General features: G+C 42.5%; 1 protein-coding gene across 1 annotated transcript in view; it reads right to left on the reverse strand.

Moving 5' to 3' along the window:
* Nucleotides 1-13,449, reverse strand: part of htr1fa (5-hydroxytryptamine (serotonin) receptor 1Fa) — a 117,973-nt gene that overhangs the window by 17,211 nt on the left and 87,313 nt on the right. The window contains exons 2-3 of the mRNA XM_048602968.1: nt 4,380-4,645; nt 3,434-3,589 (exon numbers count right to left, since the gene is read on the reverse strand). The gene's annotated coding sequence lies outside the window, so the exon portion shown is untranslated. The remainder of the gene's footprint in view (nt 1-3,433; nt 3,590-4,379; nt 4,646-13,449) is intronic.

Genomic DNA, 13,449 nt, shown 5'->3' on the forward strand with positions numbered 1-13,449 from the left:
GGTCTCCAGCAACAGTTGCATTTTCTGCCATCAGTTGCCATTCTCTAAATGCACAATGCACCTGAGAAATGGTTGTCAGTGTGCCAAAGCGAGCAGAGTCAATGTCAGTTTGATGGACAAAAGTAAATGATCCAAAAGTGCTGGAAGTGAGGGCATTCCCTAGAGCATGGAAAAGGATGGGGATGGGAAGTGATGCAGCATTCTGAGGGGCAGAGGCAGATTTGGTCTGCAGAAGGGAAAGTGAGGGGGCAGGGGGTGGGGGTGCTGAGTGTGGGGAGTGGAACTGTAGCTGGGAAAGTAGGATTGAGGCAACATTGTTGGCAGTGTGGGAAGGGGATTGTCTCCTAGAGTATGAAGCAGGAGCAAGTCCAGCAGTTGGGCAAGGTGGGGGGAAGGAGTGGATCTGGAGCAATGGGTGGGAGGACCTCTTGAGTTGGAGAAGAAGGGATTGTCAGGTTCCAAGGGACTAACTAGTCTGGGGAATGTAACAGGAGGTACTGTTAGAAGGGGGGGAGGTGAGCTAAGTACAGGGTCAATTGAATAATTACTCAGGAGTTAGACTAGGTGTTTAATAATGTAAATTTTCCTGAGTAACTATTTATTTAATTTCACCAGAATCCTCCAAATTCTCCAATTCAAATGCAAAATTTCAGGGAAGTCCCAGCTTTGGAGATCACTTGTCATTCCTCAAAACTCCAGGCAATTTTCTCTCCTCACAGGATAGCCCCACGATCCCAGGAAGACATCTGGTGGAACTCCACAGCTCTCCTTCTATGACAAGTATATCTTCCTTAAGCAAAGCGGCCAGAACTGCATTCATTACTCTAGGTGCAGTCTTATCCCAGTGTTCAATGCAATTGAAGCAAGACATGTGTTGCTCCTCTATTCAAATTCTCTTGTGTGAAAAGGCTAACATTACACTTGCCTTCCAAATTCTTTCTGCATCTGCATGCTAATTTTCAGTGTCTTAATGAAAAAGGACCCCAACATCCCTTTGAACATTAACACTTTCCAATCTCTCAGGATTTAAGAACTATTCTGCACCTCTGTTCCTCCTCAGGATGGATATCCTCACATTATTCCACATTATACATAATCTGTCAGCCTGTGTAAATCCCCTTGGAACTCTTTGCATCCTCCTCACAACTCGCATTCCCATCTGTAAACTTGGAAATATTATAAATTGATCCCAACATTCAAATCATTGATATAGGTTGTGAACAAGTGGGACCCAAACACTGAGCTTTACTGTATCCTATGAATCGTCCATTTATTCCTCCTCCTTGTTTTCTGTCTGTTATCCAATTCTCGATCCATGCAAGTGTATTACCTCAGTCCCATGCTCTTTAGTTTTGTTTACTGACCTCCGGTGTGGGACTTTATCAAAAACCTTCTGAAATCTAAATACACCACATCTAGCGGTTCTCCTTATCAACTCAGTTAGTAACATCATCAAAAAACTCTTTCAGGTCTGTCAAACATGTTTTCCCTCTCATAATTCCACGTTGACTCTTCCAAGTCGAACAATTCATTTCTAAATTGTCCAGTATTTACGTTCTTTACAATAGATCCTAATAGTTTCCCTACCAGTGACATCAGTTAACAAGTCTGTAGCTCTCTGTTTCCTCTCTCCTTCCTTTCTTAATCAATGAAATTATTTATGCAATCTTGCAATCTTCCATTCTGCAGGCAGTTTTGCAGAATTAACAGAATTTTAAAAGATGATTACCAATGTATGTCTACAGCCGTTGGTTTTAACATCTAGGTTCCAGGGATTTGTTAACTTGCAGTGGCACTAATTTTTCCAATGCTACTTTATTTTACTAATAATAATTTCTTTCAGTTCCTCACTCTCACAGTCTTTGGATCTCAATTATTTCAGGAAAACCTCTTGAATCTTTCTCTGTGAATACAGGCACAAAGTACTTGTTTAGTTTTTCTGCCATTTCTCTATTTCTCATCATAATTTCTCCTGTTTTTTCGTCCATAATGGACGCTCATTTATATTTACTAATATTTTCCTTTCAATATACCAGTGGAAACTTTTACTGAAACTTTCTATTTCTTATTCATACTCATTTCCCACTTTATTTATCAACTTATTAGTCCTCCTTTGCTGAATTCTAAAATGCCCCCAATCCTCGGGTAACAACTTTCAGCTTCCTCCTTTAATCTAATTCTATCTTTAACTTGCTTTGTTAGCCCTGGCTGTCTCACTTTTCACATCTTTGCCATAAAAGAATGTACATTTTAGAAAAGTAATCATTAACTCTTTAAATACAAGCCGTTGTCTATCTACCATCTAACCCTTCAACGTATTTTTCCAAGCCACCACAACTAACTCCCTCCTAATACCTTCATAACTGCCCTTGTTAAATTTAAGGCCCTAGCTTCATAGTTAACAATTTTGTTTTTCAAACTTAAAGGAAAATGCTATCATACATTAATGCCTGAAGCCTCTTTTGCAAGATTATTGACCTTTTTGATTATGTAATACATGCAAAAGATGTAAAATAACTTGCACCCTGTTGGTTCCTAAATATGTTGCTCCAGAAAACCCATCTCAAACATAGAATTCTTCCTTCACAGTATCGGTGTTCATTAGATTCACCCAGTCTATATGTGGGTTGAAGTAGATTAAGGGCCGAGTGGTATTATTGTTTCGCTACTAATCCAGAGATGCAGGTAATGCCTTGGGGACCTGGATTTGAGTCCTACCATAGCAGATGGAATTTAAATTTAAAGATAAATCTGGAGTTAAATGATAACAATGAAACTGTTGTTGATTGTCAGGAAAAAGAAATCTGGTTCACTAATGTACTTTAGGGAAGGAAACTACCATCCTTACCTGGTCTGACCTACCTGTGACGCTAGACCCACAAAACGTGATTGATTCTTAACTGCTGTCTGGCTGATTGGTGATGGGTAATAAATGATAGCCTAGCAAGCAATGCTGATGAATTAGTTTTCAAAAAATGTTACCCATGATTACAGGAATTCCCCTCGTTACCTGCACCCACTAATGTCCTAATTTAGACTGTGCCCTACTGTTTGGTGGCCTGTAAATCACTCCCACAAACAATAGTAGCCCTTTCCTATTTCTTAGCTGCTCCAAAATAGATTCTACATTCTCTTCGTTTAACTGAAAGTCCTCTCTCACTAATACACCAATCAAATCTCCTATTACCTCACCTCCTTTTTCCTTTTTGCCTGACCTCCTTAAATGTTGAACGTTCTTTAGTATTCAGTTCCCAGTATGGGTCACCTTGCAGACTTTGTGTTTATGATGGCAATTAAATCCTACCCATTAAATTCTAATTGTGCTATCAATTCACCTACCTTGTTGTGAACACAAACCAAGCAAATGTCATCCATCAAAAATTGGCTCCCTTTCACTGATGCCGATTCTCTAAATAGATAATAAAACATTTACCTTTTTTTTGTTGCAATGTTATTGTGCAGATGTTGCATTTGTGCTCTCACTTGTACATCTTGAACGTTGTTCATATCAATTAAAATGAAAGACATTCAGATCAAGGACAGTTTTAGCTGTCTGCATTCTGAATTTCTCTCTCACAGTTGTTTCCACCTGTAATATAAAAGGACAAACTGCCTTGAGTAAACTGCTTGTTTTCTTTGCCAAAGCAATATTCATGCTACGTGATACAGAAGGGTAAATGTTATCAAGCATCTGATTTTATTGACCAAAAATGAGAGATGGATGACTCAGAGGCACACGAAGAATGAAAGTTAATTTCTATTACATTGAAAAGGAACCTGGGCTCCATGGCTCCACTGAGTAAATCTACTGAACTGATATATCCACTGGCCCTGTACTGGCAAATAAAGTAATCTAATTTTTATGCATAATAGGACCTTCAGACTCTTGCATAACACACAGCTAAGTAGCAAGCAGATATTTCCATCAGATATGGCCTGGGGAGAGAAAACCATGCTGTATGCTAGAAAAATATCCACAATTGTGTCAGCATGAGGCCTGAGACATTTTAACTAGCCTGGACCTAATTTGGCAACATTGATACATTAGGCAGCACACTACCCGTCTTGACATTTTTAGCCCTACTGAAAAGAGAGCATGGCTTGGATTAAGGAAGATGAAAGTTGGTAGCACAGCTGTAACTTTGAGTACAGGTGGAAAGGTGCCCCAAGCAGGTGAGTAGGCAGTGCAGAGGCCATGCTGTGTGAGATCAACTGAGGGAAAATGTTGCAGTCAAAAATGAGAGTGGTAGACCATAGGCCATGATGAAAGATGGGTAGGGTATCAGCGAAGATGCCAGCACTTACACTGTGGAGAGAAAGTCAATGAGCTTCTTCCTACATTGCTGTGCATTCGTCCAGATTGCTGAGATTGCACTTACCTGGGTGGGAACCTTGGACCAGAATAACATGCTTTGGTGTTGTAGCCTCCACTGCTGGTCCTGGAGTTAGTGGAATCCCATGTTTTAAAGATGGCGAAGGCACCAGGGATGCTGGTCTATTCCAGATATCCCAGCAATGGCAAATGGTAGAATAGGGATGGAATTGGAAAAGAGAGCTGCCATAATGGTAGGATGGTGCTTAATGATTGAAATGATGATAGGAGTCAACATTTGAGGAATGCAATGGTTGGTGTCTATTTTTCTTCCTGCTAGGCAAATGAACAGTGTTAAAATTGTGGCTTTCACTTCTCTCCTTCATTCAATGGCAAATCTTAAAGAGCTTTTCCAAAAATGGTTGATATAGATTTTGAAATTATTAGCATTGTATCCACAGAGACTGGTAGGATTATATAATTTAACTCCTCATGTTAAGTCAGAAGTTTTAAATGAAAGAGTTGAATAAAATTGTTTAAATCAACAACTACTAGATGCGCAATTATAATTAGTAACACAAATCTGAGCAGTTAATTAAAGTAGGATTTCTTCTCTGATAACAGGAGTTATGTCTTCATAAATGCTTGAGGCCCTTACCCTGCAATCCCTATCAGTAGATACTCTGCTGGTTTTGGAATAAGAGCTTTGACAATCGAGATCTAATTAATACACATTAAGCTGCGTGAGATTATATAAAACCAAAATACCGTGGATGCTGCAGATCGGAAACGAAAACAGAAAGTACTGGAAAAATTCAGCGGGTCTAGCTGTATTTGTGGAGACAGAAACAAAGTTAATGTTTAAAATACAATATCACTTTTCATTTTTGTATTAGATTGTAAAAGACTTACTATAAACAGAGAAACAATCATTAATACATTTCTATATATATTTAGGGACTTGTTAGAAAAAACATAAACAGGGTCAGTTAGTTCAGTTGGTTGGATGGATGGTTGGTTGGTTGTGATGCCAATCGTGTGAATTCAATTCCTGCACTGGCTGAGGTTACCATGAAGGATTCTCCTTAACCCCTCCCCTTGCTTGAGGTGTGGTGAATTTTAGGTTAAGTCACCACCAGTCATCTCTCTCTAATGAGTGAGCAGCTCTATGTTCTTGTACCATCATAGCAACTTGCCTGTAACCTATAGGAGGGGCCATGGACTGGTGTTTATCTGCAATGTCAGCCTTTGTCATGATAGTAACTGCTTTTCCTCCCCCAGGATGTTTGGTCACACGAGTCTCATTGTATTGAACACAACTATCTTTTTAACTGTACAATAGCACAAAGTTAAAAGGTCAATGCTGTTCTGTACCACATCTACTGACAAAGTCATCATCCCTAACTCTAACAAAGGAATTAAAAGCCTCTGGCCTGTGAAAAGCAGATGAGTACCTGCATCTGTGTACTCTGCAAGTAAAGACCTCTTTTCATAACTGAAGCAGGAATCACATTTCAGCAACACTCCCACAGAAGATTTTCAAAGGATTTTTTTAAAGGGAAGAAATAGCTTTCAGGCTCCTCAACCACTGGCTAGCCAATTGATCCGTCCTCAGAAAGGGCTGTTACTTCTATTTTAGATTTTATGGCTCCTTCATAAAAAGCAACGGCATGATAAACTGATATTCTGAGGTTGTTTTGTGTTTAAGTCGTTACTAATTTAGTGGACTCTTTATTTGTTCCAATCCAATGGGTGAAATTTTCACAACCACTGAACAATATGGCCAATGGCAAGTCAGTTGGGAAAATAGGGTGAAAATGCGAAAAAAAATTGCTTCTCATTGAGAAATATTTTCATATAAGGTTTTAATGGCAAGAAGAGTAGTCGCAAGTGAATGGCAAAGGGCTTCTAATTATGACCTAACCTTGGCCCATTTCTATTTAGGTTGCTACTTTCTGAGGTGGCAGAGAGAAACTAGGTTGCGCCAATACCCAACATGGAAGCCAGTGCAGGTGGGTAGTGGCTCCTGTTCGTTGGTATCATTTTCAGGAATCCATCTTGGCCAGTACTCCCAACATGTCAGTGTGTGCTCCATGGGCAATGACTGCATACACCCTCCATCCACATAAGCTGGAAAAGCGCCAGCCTCACTACATCATCATGGCATAGCTTGGACTCACTCATAATGCAGCTCACTCTGTTAATGCTGCATTTTGAAGCTGACCAACATCTCACATTCAATGCTGCTCCAAGGCCAATTTAAACGCTGGGACAATCACGTATCAGAAAAGGATGTAGCTCAAGCCTCTTGTTTTCTTACCATTCCCTCACTTTGCAGCAGATGGAGTTTAATTTAGATAAATGTGAGGTGCTGCATTTTGGAAAAGCAGACCAGTGCAAAGCTTATATACTTAATGGTAAGATCCTGGGGAGTGTTGCTGAACAAAGAGACCTTAGAGTGCAGGTTCATAGTTCCTTGAAAGTGGAGACAGGATAGTGAAGAAGGCGTTTGGTATGCTTGCCTTTATTGGTCGCTACATTGTGTATAGGTATTGGGAGGTCATGTTGCAGCTGTGCAGGACATTGGTTAGGCCATTTTTGGAGTACTGTGTCAATTCTGGTCTCCCTGCTATAGGAAAGATGTTGTGAAACTTGAAAGGCTTCAGAAAAGATTTACAAGGGATGTTGCCAGGGTTGGAGGGTTTCAGCTATAGGGAGAGGCTGAATAGGCTGAGGCTATTTTCCCTGGTGCATCAGAGGCTGAGGGGTGACATCAGTTAAGGGATGTTCACAACAGGGAATAAAAAGCAACACCTGATCTCTGTCCAGGGGTTTCAACAGATTCATTGGCTGGTGGGGGGCCATTCTCAGGGGTTTCATTTCCTTACATTTGGGGAATGGGCCATGGTGAGTCCTGCAGCTGAAGTATAACCATCCTGGGGATTAGCAGGAACTCAGTCAGGGAGCTGCACAGTCAAGGGTCTGGTCAGTCATCAGTCAGAGCTGTCTTTCCAATCTGTTAGGGGCCTGTGCGTCTGAGAATTGAAAGTCAAAAGAAGTAATCAGGGATCACTGGTGAGATAGGAATGTTGGGAAGTTAAATGTTGAGATTGCAGGCAGCATTCTGGATTGCAGAGGGGGCAATCACATTGAAGGGTGCAGCTCCACTTATAGGGGAGACAACAGAGTATTGGAGGACCAGAGTACTGTGGGAGGTGGGAACATTGATGGCTAACATCACCTTGTCTATGATGATCATTATAACTAAGCTGAATGTTTGGTGCTTAGGGGTAAAATTGAGAAATGATGGTTAAATAATGGACTTGTGTAAGATACGGTTGAAGCTTTCACAGCAATCTTCAGTCAGAAGTGCCGAGTGGATAATCCATCTCGGCCTCCTCCTGTGGTCCGCAGATACCAATCTTCAGCCAATTAGATTCACTTCATGTAATATCAAGAAACAACTGCAGACACTGGATACTGCAAAGGCTACGGGCCCTGACAACATTCTGGCAATAGTACTGAAGACTTGTGCTCCAGAATTTGCTGTTCCCCCAGCCAAGTTGTTCCAGTACAGTTACAACACAGGCATCTACCCGGCAATGTGGAAAATAGAAAGCAAGACAAATCCAACCCGGCCAATTACCGCCCCATCAGTCTATTCTTGATCATCAGTAAAGTGATTGAAGGTGTCAGCAGCACTTGCTCAGCAATAACCTGCTCAGTGACGCCCAGTTTGGGTTCTGCCAGGACCGCTCAGCTCCTGACCTCATTACAGCCTTGGATCAAACATGAACAAAAGAGTTGAATTCCAGAGGTGAGGTGAGAGTGACAGCCCGTGACATCAGGGCTGCAGTTGACTGAGTGTCGTATCAAGGAGCCCTAGCAAAACTGGAATCAATGGGTATCAGGGCGCAAACTCTCCGGTGGTTGGAATCATAACTGATACATAGGAAGATGGTCGTGGTTGCTGGAGGTCAGCCAGCTCAGCTCCAGGACATCCCTGCAGGAGTTCCTCAGGGTAGTGTCCTCAGCCCAAACATCTTCAGCTGCTGCATCAACAACTTTCTCTCCATCATAAGGTCAGAAGTGAGGATGTTCGCCGATGATTGCACAATGTTTAGCACCATTCGCAACTCCTCAGATACTGAAGCAGTCCATGTTCAAATACAACAAGATCTGGACAATATTCCAGCTTGAGCTGACAAGTGACAAGTGACATTTGTGCCACACAAATGCCGGGCAATGTCCACCACTAATAAGAGATCATGTTACCACTGCCACTTGACATTCAATGGTGTTCCCATCACTGAAAACCTAACTATCAATATCCTGGGGGTTATCATTGACCAGAAACTCAACTGGACTCACTGTGTATAATGCTGTGACTACAAAAGCAAGTCAGAGGCTAGGAATACTGTGGCAAGTAATACACCCTCTGACTCCTCAAAGCCTGTCCACCGTCTAGAAGGCACAAGTCAGGATTGTGATGGAATACTCCCCAGTTGCTTGAATGAGTACATCCCCAACAACACTCAAGAAGCTTGACACTATCCAGAACAAAGCAGCCCACTACATCCACAAGCATTCACTTCCTCCACCACCGATGCTCAGTAGCAGCAGTGTATACTATCTACAAAATGCACTGCAGAAATTCACCAAAGATCCTCAGGCAGCACCTGATGCAATTGTGGGTCAACCCACAGCAGGTGGACTGCAGCAGTTCAAGAAGGCAGCTCACCACCACCTTCTTAAAGGCAACTAGGGACAGGTAATAAATGCTGGCCATCAGCAACGGCCATATCCCACAAATGAATGAAGAAAACGTAGGAAAGCTTACAGGGACATCACAAGTATTTACAAAATTCTGCATATGTACCTTATGCAGTGATCAACCATGTTGAATAAAATCCTGGCTACAAGCAGTCTTCACCATGCAGTTGATCACTTCAAATTAATCCTAGCAATCTCTGTAAAGCAGAAATAATTTCAGTCAACCTATAAAGGGTCACCTGCATTCCACAATTCTCAAAAACAAGCTGCACAAGGTGCAGGAGCTGTTCTCCACAGATATAGAATTGTAATTTTTTTCACAATGTTCTCTTAGATATGAAACTGCCTTTCTTGGGTCACGTGATGGCTGGAAATTAGAGGAGATGTTGGCATTTTTCCTACCGTTTTTACATCTCCTGCTTTATGTGTGCCACATGGTTTGTGCAGCATACATCCAAATAAATTCTTCTATGTTCAAGGTTCATGTAGAGGCATCACATATCTCAATTTATGGTGGACAACGGTAAGCTGTCATTTATGTGTGCTGTGACCTCCTTACTGATTGCCTTATTAAAGGAGCGAGGTGGTTTCTGATATTTCCAATATCAGCTCATGGGAACCATCACCAAAGGATCTAGGCACAGCATCCTTTTTTCATGGCTGCAGAACTGCACATGGACATTGAAAATAATGAGGAATATATGCATTTGGAAGCCCAGGACCAGGAAGCCCAGGACCAGCAGTAATCTCCCATGGATGTTGAACACCTTCCAATACAATTTCCAACCTAAGTCTGCTCATGCCGCAGAGGAAGTGCAGAAGGTCCAGTCTTTTGTCTACAATGGAATGTCCTTCAGATGAGTGAGAATGGGTATGTCCTTGGATACTGTAACAGAACTAACCTTAACCCTATCATAGGTGCTATCTGTTGAAGCATCCCAGATGCAGGGCACTATAGACAGTATATAGGTAGTGGTGACAACACTAAATCTTAACAGTGCCACAATTTAAATAGTAAGGACAGGTTCAAATTGGTCAATGTTGGTCTCATCTTTGACCGTCATGACCACATCTTACAAGTCTGTGTCAAGTTCCTTGAAGTTTCCATGATCCCTCACTCCTTGAAAACCGTCAGGTTTCTGCTACATTCCAAGGAATATATGCCTTATAAGGATAGTTTTTGGGAACAAGGGCTTTTCTTTCCAAGCCTGGATGATTACTGTGTTGCACAACCCCCTGATTGAGGACAAACTATGTATAATGTATAATAACCTTCTTCCATTGGGCCATTGAGGTTGTACATCGTATGCTAGCAGAGGTCTGCAAATTTGCTGCAGTATGCTACAGAGTGCACTCTGTAATCCTTGCATACTTTGTTCAGAAAAGCTGGAGCAGGAAAAAAAGGGGAAGTGATGAACAAATAGTAGCTTCGAGAGGGGACAGCATTTTTCCAAGGTGAAAGATGAGGCTATTGATCAGGAGGAACATCACCTTCACCATGATAGAACACAGCAAGCCAGACAGGACTTATTTGGCAAGCACCTCCAATGAAACTGAGTTAGAGGAAGTCCTCATTCATTGACTGTAAATGTGTTAGCACTAAAAAAGCAAGCAGCCCCTGTTTATTCACAAGAGCAAATGCTGCTTCTCAGTTTTTCGTTCTTTCTCTGTTGTTTAAAAAGTTAACATGTCAAACTATTGGGAGGCTTCACAAATTCTGATGCTAATACCTGGCACTGTTTCATATCAGTATGTGAACTCAGGAAAGAATAGCAACTCCTCAGACAGGGTGGTAACATAGTTCGGCATGAGGGAGGATACACTGTCTAGCTTCATTCTCACAGCTGCAGCTCAAATGAGTTGATCAGGCAGGTGGTAATGTAAATTGCAAATATATTTACAAAAGTGCTATTGCCACCTGTGTACCCTCATAAGGTTTTCTTTCTCTCGAATCCTGGGGTCAGCAGCTGCCCTGTAATGAATTCTGCTGGTCTTGCAGTTCTGAGCTGCCAACCCTTGGTATGACTATGTTTAGAGGGCCCAGATATGCTGAGAGCATCCTGGCCAATGCAGCTAAACTTTCTTGGCTTAACCTTCACAGGTTTTAAGGTCGCAGGCAGTCTGGAGGAGGAGGGGCTCTATGCCTCTGAAGTGTACTAAGTGGAGACTACTGTGTGGCCTGTATCCTCCAGCTAGCTGGCTGAAGTCATGCCCTGTCACCTTGGTCCCACCTCCCTATGTTGCTTTGCCATGGATGCTGATAACTGACAGCGAAAGTGATGGCGTGCAGGTCTATGTGGATTCTATGCAATGAGCATTCTGCTTAACCCGGCTCTCCATGGCAACTGCCAACTGTCCGTGGAGACAGTAAGATGCATGTATGCTGGAGGCAGCCTGTTTAAGGATGGTATAGTTGAACTCCTTCAACCTTTGATGCAGTGTCCCAGGCGTTTCTGATGTACCTGCCTGCTGCTCCTGTGTGTGTTTTTGAATAAAGTTATTAATCACTGCACCATAGGACTCTCTCCTGCCTGGAGCCGAGCAGCTGCCTGGATTCCAGAATTCCTCTGAATGTAAGGTGGTGTGTTTTACCTCAGCTAGCTCCATGATGTGCTCGTGACTCTAGTCTGGCCAAAGTATTTGCTGAGGAGTCTGTATCTAAACTGCTGGAGTAAGCAGGAGAAAGCCTTGTTGCTGCTGCCTCTGCAAAATTTGTGGCTTCTTCCTCAGAGGGTGAGGAGGACACTTGCAGGGTGCATGCCACCGGTGCCTGCAGATGACAAGACAGGGAATGAGTTAGGCAATAGAGGAGAAGCTTGACCACGTTAAAAGTCCATTCATGGTGCTTGCAATGAGAGAGAAGTGCAGCACTTGACATTGAATCTTACATGTTGCTGAGACATGGAGGTCTCAGCATGACCACATGAATGGTCATGGTTCTCTCCTGCTAATGTCAGGCACCATATCACCTGTCTTTGGCCTCTCTGCCCTTATTTTGGACTGCTTTCTCCTAGAATGACACAGGAGCAGGCATAGAGTGAAAATGAAAGGAATTGGTACAGCTATTAGTGGTAACTCAAGTCAGTGAGTAGGAGGTGAAGAGGGCATGCAGGGCTAATGGTCTGAGAGAAAGAAGTGTGTGAGAACAATTGAGTGGAGATGTTGCATGCAGTATTGAGAGAGGAAGACCATGAGCCTTGGTGGGAGGTGGACGTAATGGGAGAGTTAGCTTAAATAAGAGGCAGCAGACAGAAAATTGTGGCACTTACCGTTGTAGAAGAAAGAAAGTCATGAACCTTCTTCCCATATTGCTGGATATTTCTCCAGACTGTGCAGACTGCAGTAACTGGGATGGCGCCTTTTGACCAGGGTCCGGTGCCATGGTCTTTTCTGGTGGTCCTGAGGCCAAAGGATGGCCCTCCTGTCCATCACCCCATCTACCAGGATCTCCATGTCCCTGTCACCAAAATGGGTGCCAACCTGCATCTATCAGCCATCTCTTGAGTAATTCTTTGTATCCAGGAACTGTGAAGTCGCTGGACTTGAAAAATCGTGCCGGTGACAGGAATGCCGGAAGGTTCCGTCAGCAGCGAGTACTTCCCCCACTGGTGAGCACAAGTCAGAGTGATAACAGTGCATTCGAGGGGTGATGCATACTTTGTGAGGTGAACACTGTAAAATTGCACTAAAAAACTCACTAAAAAAGTTCACCGATGGAGAAATGCCCCAATGAATATGGACTTGCAATCTGTCTGTAACATTGCTAAATGTATATTTTTTTGAAAACTGTTTCCATTCCTCCTCACTCCTCACCATGTGCTCTTTCTACACCCACCCACCAATGTTTTCTCCATTTTTCAAGTTTCTTATGCTGAAGTCAGTTCCATAAATTCCAATCACCCTCTTTAAACTTCACCCGATATCGAATCTTAGCATGGAGGTCATTCTCGCCATCACTATTTAAGTATAGCAGCTCATCAGCTTATTGGACTCTGTTCAATACTTATTCCATTCATTTTAATGGGATACAAATCAAATCTGTTGTATATTGAGAGAGCAATTCACTCCTTGAAGACCTGTCAAAAGGGATGGAAGTACACATTACTATCAGTTCATACCTATTATAAAGGAAGGCACTGTAACTGATTCAATCCCGATCTCACCACACACTTGGAATTTATGGATCAAGTTCAGGAACAAAATCATGGCTGCTCTAGGTTCCAAACAAGCATTCTCTTATTCCAGTTCATTCTAGCATTCGAGATAGTAGGAACTGCAGACGCTGGAGAATCTGAGATAACACGGTGTAGAGCTGGATGAACACAGCAGGCCAAGCAGCATCATAGGAGCAGGAAGGCTGACGT

The sequence above is a fragment of the Rhincodon typus genome, chromosome 11 (genome assembly GCF_021869965.1).
Source record: "Rhincodon typus isolate 14 chromosome 11, sRhiTyp1.1, whole genome shotgun sequence".
NCBI classification, from domain to species: Eukaryota; Metazoa; Chordata; class Chondrichthyes; order Orectolobiformes; family Rhincodontidae; genus Rhincodon; species Rhincodon typus.